The following is a 9,084-nucleotide window of genomic DNA, read 5'->3' on the forward strand; positions in this document are numbered from 1 at the left end:
GTTGTGTGTGCATTTTTTTTTTTTTTTTTTTTTTTTTTTTTTTGTGTGTGTGTATGTGTGAGAAAATAAAGTTCGATTTCATTAGAAAGAGTTCTTGAATTAATTGGCGTAAAATGTTCGTGGAGTGGGAAAAAACTAATGAAAGTGTTCATTTCAAAAATAAAGAAAAAACTACTAATGTGTTGTTAGTAAGACCCCCCTGTACTATTCTATGTGGCTAGATCCCCCACTGTTTTCCGGGGAACCGAAAACAAGCAGAGCATCCCTAATGGGGTTTGGGGAAGTCGCCTTAATGGAGGTGGGAGAAAATAAAGCAACGGATGGAGGGGGTAGGAAGGTAACCTCTGAGTAGGGGGATGACCGGGGGCATCAGAAAATAAAGATGAGGAGCAGGGGGGTTGGGCAGACTCAGAGGTTCTCTAATACCAAAAAATAAAATCAGGAACAGGATCTCATTTGTACCACCAGTCAAGAGTTACTTTACTGAACTTATAATGCTAACCTAGGCGGGATGGGTTCCGTAGGACCCAGCACCGCCCATGCCATGCCTAAGGAGGGAACACGTATTGAAACTTGGCTCCTCGACGGATGCACAAACTAGTGCTGTGCACCCACCTCTTGTCAAATTCCACTCTAGGCAACCCCTTCCAATCGCATCTGATCTTTACTTTAAGCAAATGTTTAAAGTAAACGATCAGATCCCGATCAGGAACAGATGTCCCTTCGTGGACCAACTTGAGGCGCGCGATCCAAATGGTCATACGCGCTACTGCTAGGATCGCCAGGAAAACCAAACTTTCCTCCCTGGGGAACGGCGGCTCCATGTTGTACACAAAAGTTCCTACGTCGAGATCGAGCAGACACTCGGCATCGATGCGAGCTGTTACCCCCTCGACGTACCTTAATAGGGGCTGTATCCGGCTGCAACTAAAAAACGCGTGCTCGATTGTTTCGGGCTCGCGTTCGTCACAGCACAGACAGAAGCGGCTGGTATGTTCTTTATACCGGAAAAGTACGTCGAAGAGGGGCAGCGCATTTCGGACCAGTCGCCAAGTCAGGGAGAATTCCGAGTTATTCAGAATCTCCCGTCCCGGCGCCCAACGCCATTGAGAACGGACAACCTCCATCGACCATCCCATCCGCCTACAAAGTGGATCCTTCGCGGTCCCCTCCACTAAATCCCGATACAGTTTCTTCCTTGGCTGATCGAGGACATTGGTCCCCGGCAAAGCTCTAAGAGCGGTTCGGCATTCGGAGAAGAACTTGGACTCCCCCTTCGGTCTACGACGACCTTCTACCGAAGGGTTGGGTTTGAGATTGGGAAACGAGTTCTCAACCACAGGGACCCAAGGAGCGTCTCCTTCAAGCGAACGACCCAGGAAAGCCAATCTCTCGGCGTTTCTATGACACAAGAGACTGGGCTGACCCAGGCCTCCCTCGCTCGGATTTTGAACACAGACCTCTCTGCAGACATAATGCTTACCCTCGTTCCACAAAAGTGAATCGAGGCGCCCTTGTAAGCGGGTTAGTCGTTCTGCAGGGAGAGGAAGTACAGACAAACGGTAAAGGATGAGCGGAAAGACGTATGTAGCACACGCCTCCGCCCGACCCTTCAAGGACAATTTCCTTCCAATCCAAGTCTTTACTGACGATTTGACCTTAGACTGTACTTCCGACCAATTCTTTTCCAGCTGAAGTCCCGGTCCAAACCAGACACCGAGAATGCGGACCGGTCCATCGGTCCAGCTGAAAATACCTGGAAGCGAGTTTACCCCGGTCCAGGCCCCCAACCGCAGGCCAACAGACTTGCTACGGTTGAAGATGGCCCCTGTTACTTCTTCGTATCGAGCGAGCGCCTCGACCACCGCTTGAACGTCCGTGAGGCAAGACACGAACACGGTGACGTCATCGGCGAACGCGGAAACCCTGGCTCGTGTGCCTCCAGGGAGAGCTATTCCGCGCAGGACTGGTGTAGCCGCCTCGTCCCTTAACTTGCGAAGGAGGGGTTCCAACGCCAGGACATACAACAGAGGCGACAGCGGACAACCCTGTCGCACCGACCGAGAGACAGCGAATGACTCCGACAGCTTACCGTTGATCTGCACCGCTACCGTCGGCCTGTCATACAGAACAAAGATCCACTTGCGGAAGTCCGGATTAAATCCGGCGGCCTCTAGCACAGATCCTAGGAACCGATGGTCGACCCTATCGAATGCCTTGGACTGATCCAAACTGATCAGCGCGGCTTCGGCGTCGTCTTCTGTCCCCTCTATGATCGAGCGTATCAAGTGCAAATTGTCTTGAATCGATCTCCCCTTCACAGCATAAGTCTGGTCCGGTTCGATCAAGTCAGTGATGACAACCTGCAAGCGATTTGCAAGAATCTTTGCCAAAATCTTTAACTCTGTGTTTAGCAGAGTCAAGGGCCTAAAATCATCAAAGTTTTCCCTCCCACCATGCCGTTGACTTTTCCTCAGCAATGTGATCACACCCTTGGTCACCTGTCCAGGGATGGAACCCTGGGCAAACCAATGGTTGAACATATCCTTCAGAATAGGGACCAACATGGGCGACAGCCTCAAGTAAAACTCGTAGGGTAAACCATCAAGACCCGGGGATTTGTTATAGCCGACCTGCTTCAACGCAGTAATGACCTCATGTTCAGTAATAAGACCATCACAGCTAGCCGCCCGAGCCGCCGTGAGGCGGGGCGAGTCAGCCAAATAGCTGCCAAACTCATCAACCCTGAGTCCGGGTAGTTGGGTGAAGCGCACCGATAGATGCTCCCGAAACCCCTCGCAGATCTCCCGAGTCGATACTAAGGGGTGTCCTTCCAGGTTATGTACTTTACGAATGTACCCATCCGAACCGCGCCTTAAAGCAGCCTTACGCTCAACAGCGTCAACATTCACAGCCTCGTTAGAAACTTTCTTTAACCTAGCCCTAACTACTTGACCTTCATACCGCTCGCTAGCCAAGCGGTTGAGATCTTGTTTAGCTAGTGCTAACTCTAGGGGGTCCCCCCCCTCCACCGCCCGGGTCAGCTTATCCTCTAAACGCTTCTTTGCCTTAGCCTTATCTATCGCGAGGCGTTGGCTATACTGGACAGAGAAGCGCCTAATTTTGGCCTTGAGACTAACCCACCACTTACTCCCTGTAACCGCCCCCACTAAAGCCCGCTGAATTAGCTCAGTGACCTTCAACCGGTAGTCCTCCAGCTCCAACAAGGTGCTGTTGAACTTCCAGTATCCGGCCAGTTTAGGCCTAGCGCTTAAGCTCAAACGGGCCATAACCAGTTTATGGTCCGAGTGTCCTAGCAAGTGGAACGTGGGGCAAGATAGGAAGTCTACATCGCCTCTTCTAACTAACATCCGATCCAAGTAAGTGCTTGGATGGGAAGGCACTACAGGATGCCACGTCCACATCTCCCGCCCCGGATGATCCAGACGAAATCTGTCGACGAGATCGCACGAGGCCATCAGGTCAGACAGACTGCTGTCACACCACGCCGACCCGCTAGTCCCCCCGACCTTATCTATTTTGGGATCAAGGATTGCATTCCAATCCCCCATTAAAACTAACCGTTCCGGATCCACTAAGAAGCCCTCCAACCGTCGAAAAAAGGTTGCCCTCTCTACAGCAGCATTGGGAGCATAAACAGCAACAATCCGAAAAACACTACAATTAACAGCAACATCAACAACAAGCGCCCGCCCGTCCTCGCCTGCGTGAACAACATTCACCGACGCTGACAGGGTGCGACTCACTAGCAAGGAGATTCCACGACTATAGGTATTGCCATATGCTGAGTAGACATCGTAATCGTTTACCAGCACCTGACAATCCGCGTCACAAACAAAGTGGGTCTCCTGGATAGCGGCAATATCTACCTTGAGGGACACCAAGTCTCTCACAACGCGCGAGGCCTTGCTTCGACACCTGATGCCCCTCACATTCAATGTAGCCAAGTTCAAAGACATGATCACTTACCTCAAGCACTGTCACAGACGGGTCTGAAATCCTGGGCAGTGAGGACATGGCAGGCCTGGCCAAGGCTGCCGGTAAGTAAATCCGATGAAGGTGATCCATCCTTGGCCACGCCCCCCACGTCCAGGGGGAAGGTTAGTTTGAGTGCCCTGTATAGCGATGGGTGTACATACATGGGGATTCTACCCTCACATTTAAAGAAAATGTTGGTCAGTGAAGGATGGTCCCTATCCACCAGCTGCTGGCCTGGGATCGCATTCTTCGCTGCCCTAATCATTGCCCACATTCCTCCAGTCCTACCGTCCTTGTTGACCCTAACGAAAGTGGTCAACAAGGGAGCGTCCTTGAATTTAGTGGGGTCTGTTACTAGGTCTCCACCGACTTTTTCAAAGTTTTTGAGTTTATTGTACCGGACCTTCTGTTGTCCTTTAAGGTCCGGAGCCGGTTGGAGAGGGTCTGTTTCACAAATCCTGCTTCCTGGCAGGAAGGGGAGCTTTTTGGTCCGTTCAGTGCGGACTTTGGGAGTGGGGGAGGGGACCTCTTTTGGTTGATGGGGAGGCTGAGCGCTTGGGGAGGGGGTAGCCTGCTCGTTTTCTTCTTTTTGGCTCCTGTCACGGGATGAGGGGCGGGAAGAGTTTCTTGGGGCCTTTATAGGAGAGGGGGAAGGTTGTTCGGGTTGCTGGGGTGTTGGGATCACAGGGGGCTCATCCTGTGTTGTTGTTGCGAGGGAGTCCTTCTCAGTCTCAGTGGGGGTAGGAGGGTTTGCGCGTGTCTTGCGGCTTTTCCTCCTCCTGGCCCTCCTGATCTCTGTTGCGCTCAGGGCCATAGAGACTGTTGTTGTCTCTTCCTCTGCCTCTGACGCGGCCTCCTCCTCAGATTCTGGTAGTTTCCTCTTGTTTGAGGAGGAGGGTGTCTGTGTGTCCATTTTCTCCGTCTCACTCTTCGGTTGTTCTTGGTCTTGGGTGACTGTCTGCAAGGATGGCTGTTGGTTGATCTTGCCTTTCTTTACGACCGTCACCCAGCCTGTCGGTGCCTCTGGAGGATTTGCGGCCGGCGCGGGAGCAGCGGCTTGATTTGTTGTCACGCTTGTTCCCGCCGCTTTTGTGGGCTTCTTTCCTCCATTCCTCTTTGGACAGTCCTTCGCCATATGCCCTTGTTGTGTGCACAGCCAGCAATGAGGCCTCCTCCCTTCCACTATAAGGGAGAGTGTCCACTCTCCGAACTTGAGCGTGGCTGGGATGGCGTAGAATCCAGCCTTGTCCAGGACCATCTGTACTTTGTAGTCCCCGGTCATGATGTTTCTTAATCCGCGGACCGGGGTAACTTCCTCTACGTCCCCATACTGGCTTAGGATAGCCCCCAGTTGTTTGGCCTCCATATAGCAGGGGACGTTTAGAGCAGAAACATTTGCTCTCCTCTTGTTCATATAGATGGGTTGGAGCTTTATGTTCCTGCTCTGATGGCAGGTCCTGGACAGCCTGACTGCATCTTCGGAGGTGGGGAGCAGAACATCCCACTGTGCGTAACTCCTTCTACAGATGTAGTTGGCGGGAATGTTCTGCTCCAGCAACACGTTCATCATGGTGTCCTTGTTGACGCCCGTCAGACCCCTTGTCTTGGTGTCTGAAGTTATCAGAGAGAGCACTCTTTTCTCCAGAACTTCCACTTGACCCGGGAGGGGTTGGATGTTGTTCCCCTGGGTATACTCCTTGTAAGTGGAGTCGAAGAGTGCTCTGTAGTCTTCGGGCGTCAACTTCCCTTGCTGCTCTTTGGGGCCCCATGCCGGTCCTCCATCCTGGTGGGTGTCAGCTGGACTCGGGTTGGGGGGCGTAGCTGGTGTTGTGGGGCTCTCTCTTGTTATGGGCATTTTTGGTTTCGGAACTGGGCCGTTACCAGGCAAAGTAGGCCATTGCGTCTTTGGCGTTATTTCGTCCTGGCTTGGTTTGCTTTCCGGGCCGCTCCCCTTTCTTATTTTCTTCCTTTGCTGGGTGGCTATCCCCTTGGGGGATGGAGGTGTCTCCCCTTCTGGTGCCGTGTTTCCAGCTGGAGCCTTGGTAGGTACTGTCAAGGGTGTCTCTCCTTCCAGCTTGCTTTTGTTACCACTGGCCGGAGAGTCACCCCTTTTCCGTATTTGGTCCTCTTGGGGAGTGTTGGGGAGCCAATCACTGTCTTCCCCGCCGAATAGTGAGCAGATGGAGGCTATTACGTCTTCATCCAGCGCCTCGGTTTGGTCCGCGGTGCTGATTTCCTCCTTTTCTGTTGGGGAGTCGCCCTTTGGGGGAGCGGGGGATGGGTTCCCCGGTCTTCCTCCCTTGGTTCTGCCGTCCTGGGGTGCAGCTGGTTGGCTGGGTTCTGCACTTTCCCCAGCTAGTGACTTAACGGCAGCTTTTTCCGCTGGGTTGCCCTCGTGGGGAGCGGTTGCAGGTGCTTTTTGGGGGGTCGCCGCGGGCTGCGGCCCTACCCTCCCGCTTTCTTCCAAGGTCGCCGCGCGCCGGGGCCCTACCTTGTTTCCTGGCGCCGTCTCGCCGGGAGATGCATCAGCTCCCTCACATAGGGAGTCGTTCGCAGTTGAGATGCTGCGCATTTGGGGTGACGTACCCCTCCTGCCTGGCATCGTGGCAGTTGCACTGGCCGCTGGCGTGGACCAAAGTGTAGTGGGGGAAAAGAAAACCCAGGGGAATGGAGGGGGAGGAGGGGGAGGAGCGGACTTTGAAGAAATTAGAGTTTTTGACTTCCCCTCACGGGGATGTCGGGTTAGCAGCTCAGATCCCCCCGTGAGGGGGGAGAGCAGAGAAGAAAGACGCAGTGGGTGCTAGCGGGTCAGAGTGCCGCGTCGCAATTAAGAGAGAGAGGGGATAGGCATCCCTGCCCACAGAGGGGAGCAGAAACGAAGCACCCGCCCTACCCCACGTCACCCTACCCACTAACTTACCCCAACAGAAGCGAGAAAGAGAACCCTGTCTGCTCGATCCACTGGGAGAGCAGCGAAGATAGACAAAGTTTGGGCCTGGCAGGTCAGAGTGCTGCTCAGGCAATTAAGTGTTGAGAAATTAGACCATCCCAGTCTCGAGAAGTGAGACCGAAACGAAGAAAAAACAACATGCAAAAACAACAAATGAAAAAAGAAGGTCTCAACTACCAGCGATAGTGGTGTTGGTCCCGAGATTCCAGTCTCCCAAAAGAGGGGATCGGTTTCCGGGTCCAAGCTCCCACAAATGTGGAGTCGGTCCTCTAGGTCCTGACTCCCCAAAGGAGGGGGTCGGTCCTAACTAACAAAGGTTAGTACGAAAAAACACCTTAACCTAGCCCGAAAGCCCGGTGGTGGGTCAAGTTTAGTAACTGAGAGAACAGATACTACACTTTGATCTTGACCAAAAGGCCAAGATGTGAGAGACGGTCTCTTTTGAGTGGCTGTTTGTACTTAGTTTTATATTTTAGTTAATGATAATTCACATAACAGAGTGTGTTTCTCATTGCTTATAACCTTGTCTAACTTATTTTCTACTTAACCTGACGAATGTTACATCTACTTCTATTTGACAAATTCCAAAATCGATTCTGGTTGCCCTTTTACTAGCAACTTTTAGGCACACCATGGCTTTACGAGATAATGTGTTGCTGATCTATTGGTGAACTATTAGGTGCAGGAACCACGTTTCTACCGGCATAACCAGGTCTACACTATTTATAACTTCATCTTACTCCACAAGATGTCTAAGTAACTTCCGACACAAAGAAAAGACCTTTTTTTAAGGATAAAATTCTGAAGCTTATCCAAGCTTTTCGAAATCTGAACATTATTCACACACGAGACAGACTACCCAAATACACGAAATCCATTTATTGTTTGTTTTACTGTCCTACTGACTAGTCTAAAAGATGCTACATATTCCACAACACTGGGTGAAGTGGCAACAGTTTGATCTACATTAACATCGTTGAGGTAGGCTTTTGATTCGATCTTGTGATAAAACAATATGCACAATGAATTGCATTCTTTGTGAGAGAAAGTTCAAAGCAAATCACAGACTTGTTAAGCAATACTTTTTGCCTTGAAAATAGGTTGTCAGATAAGGTCAGAGTTGCATTTGAGTATGCACCTGGAAATATATGGATCGGAGACCTTAGTTTATTGTCACAAACATTAGCATTTGTTGTGTGAACATCAACATGAGAATTGACCTTCCAGTAAAGGAATACAGGATGGACTTTGGATATTTTTATTGAATAACAGACATCAATCGAAACAACTATTTAATGATCCAAGCATTTGTGCATTATAATTAGTAACTTTTCTTTACCCACTTCTTGTCTGAAAATTACAAGATTGAATGCAATGTGATACAATGTTAGAGCTCACTACAGGGTTTAGCTTTTGCCAATTTCCTCCAAATTACGTTTAGTTTTTGTTTTTTTATTTTTGCAATCCTTTGAGATGAGGCTTCATAATTTGCGCATTCATTCTTTGTGCAGATTATTATTCTTATATTCACGGGTGTTGTTGAAACAACAACAACTATGAAGATGAGGATATGAATGTACATTTATTTTGTTTCAAATCGAACCCCATACAAAATCCAAGCTCTGCAAGAAAATGCAACTGTGGCTGTGCCAGAAATATGACCATCACTGACATTGAACTAGATATTTCATCAGCTGCTTTTATCACATTAATCCCAACACAATTGTTTAAAAACAAGTTCTCCACGATTTCAAGGAGCTAGATGACAACTGTAATCCACTAATTTGAAGCATTTGGACCAGATTTTGCATAGATGTGTTTAACAGCTGAATGTGACTGCATCAACTGTTTTTTTTCCGACGCCCACCATCCCTTTTAACTGAATATAAGATCATGGAATTAACAAACCTTCCTGTGTACACCTATACTTAAGAATGGTTATACAAACTACATATCTCGTGTGGTCCAAATAGTTGATACATAGCTGTTGTTTCCTCACTCTTATTGGACTATTATGAGAAATATGGTTCACTGCTCCACATTGAAATCATAGCAAACCGTTGAAGTTTAATGTCTAGAGCCTATGAGCAAGCAATTTTATCCAATTTAAGTAGGGGTATAGTTTGTTTTTTTAT

At 49.6% G+C, this 9,084-nt stretch overlaps 1 protein-coding gene and 1 non-coding gene across 2 annotated transcripts in view; one reads left to right on the forward strand and one right to left on the reverse strand.

Moving 5' to 3' along the window:
• LOC145280347 (uncharacterized) overlaps positions 1 to 9,084 on the forward strand; it is a 165,442-nt gene that overhangs the window by 46,981 nt on the left and 109,377 nt on the right. The window lies entirely within an intron of this gene.
• On the reverse strand, positions 7,179 to 7,378 carry LOC145280569 (U2 spliceosomal RNA). The gene has a single exon (XR_013868597.1). It is a non-coding gene; the product is annotated as a U2 spliceosomal RNA (small nuclear RNA).

This window comes from Euprymna scolopes, chromosome 7 (genome assembly GCF_053919585.1).
Source record: "Euprymna scolopes isolate OS-2025 chromosome 7, ASM5391958v1, whole genome shotgun sequence".
Classification (NCBI taxonomy): Eukaryota; Metazoa; Mollusca; class Cephalopoda; order Sepiida; family Sepiolidae; genus Euprymna; species Euprymna scolopes.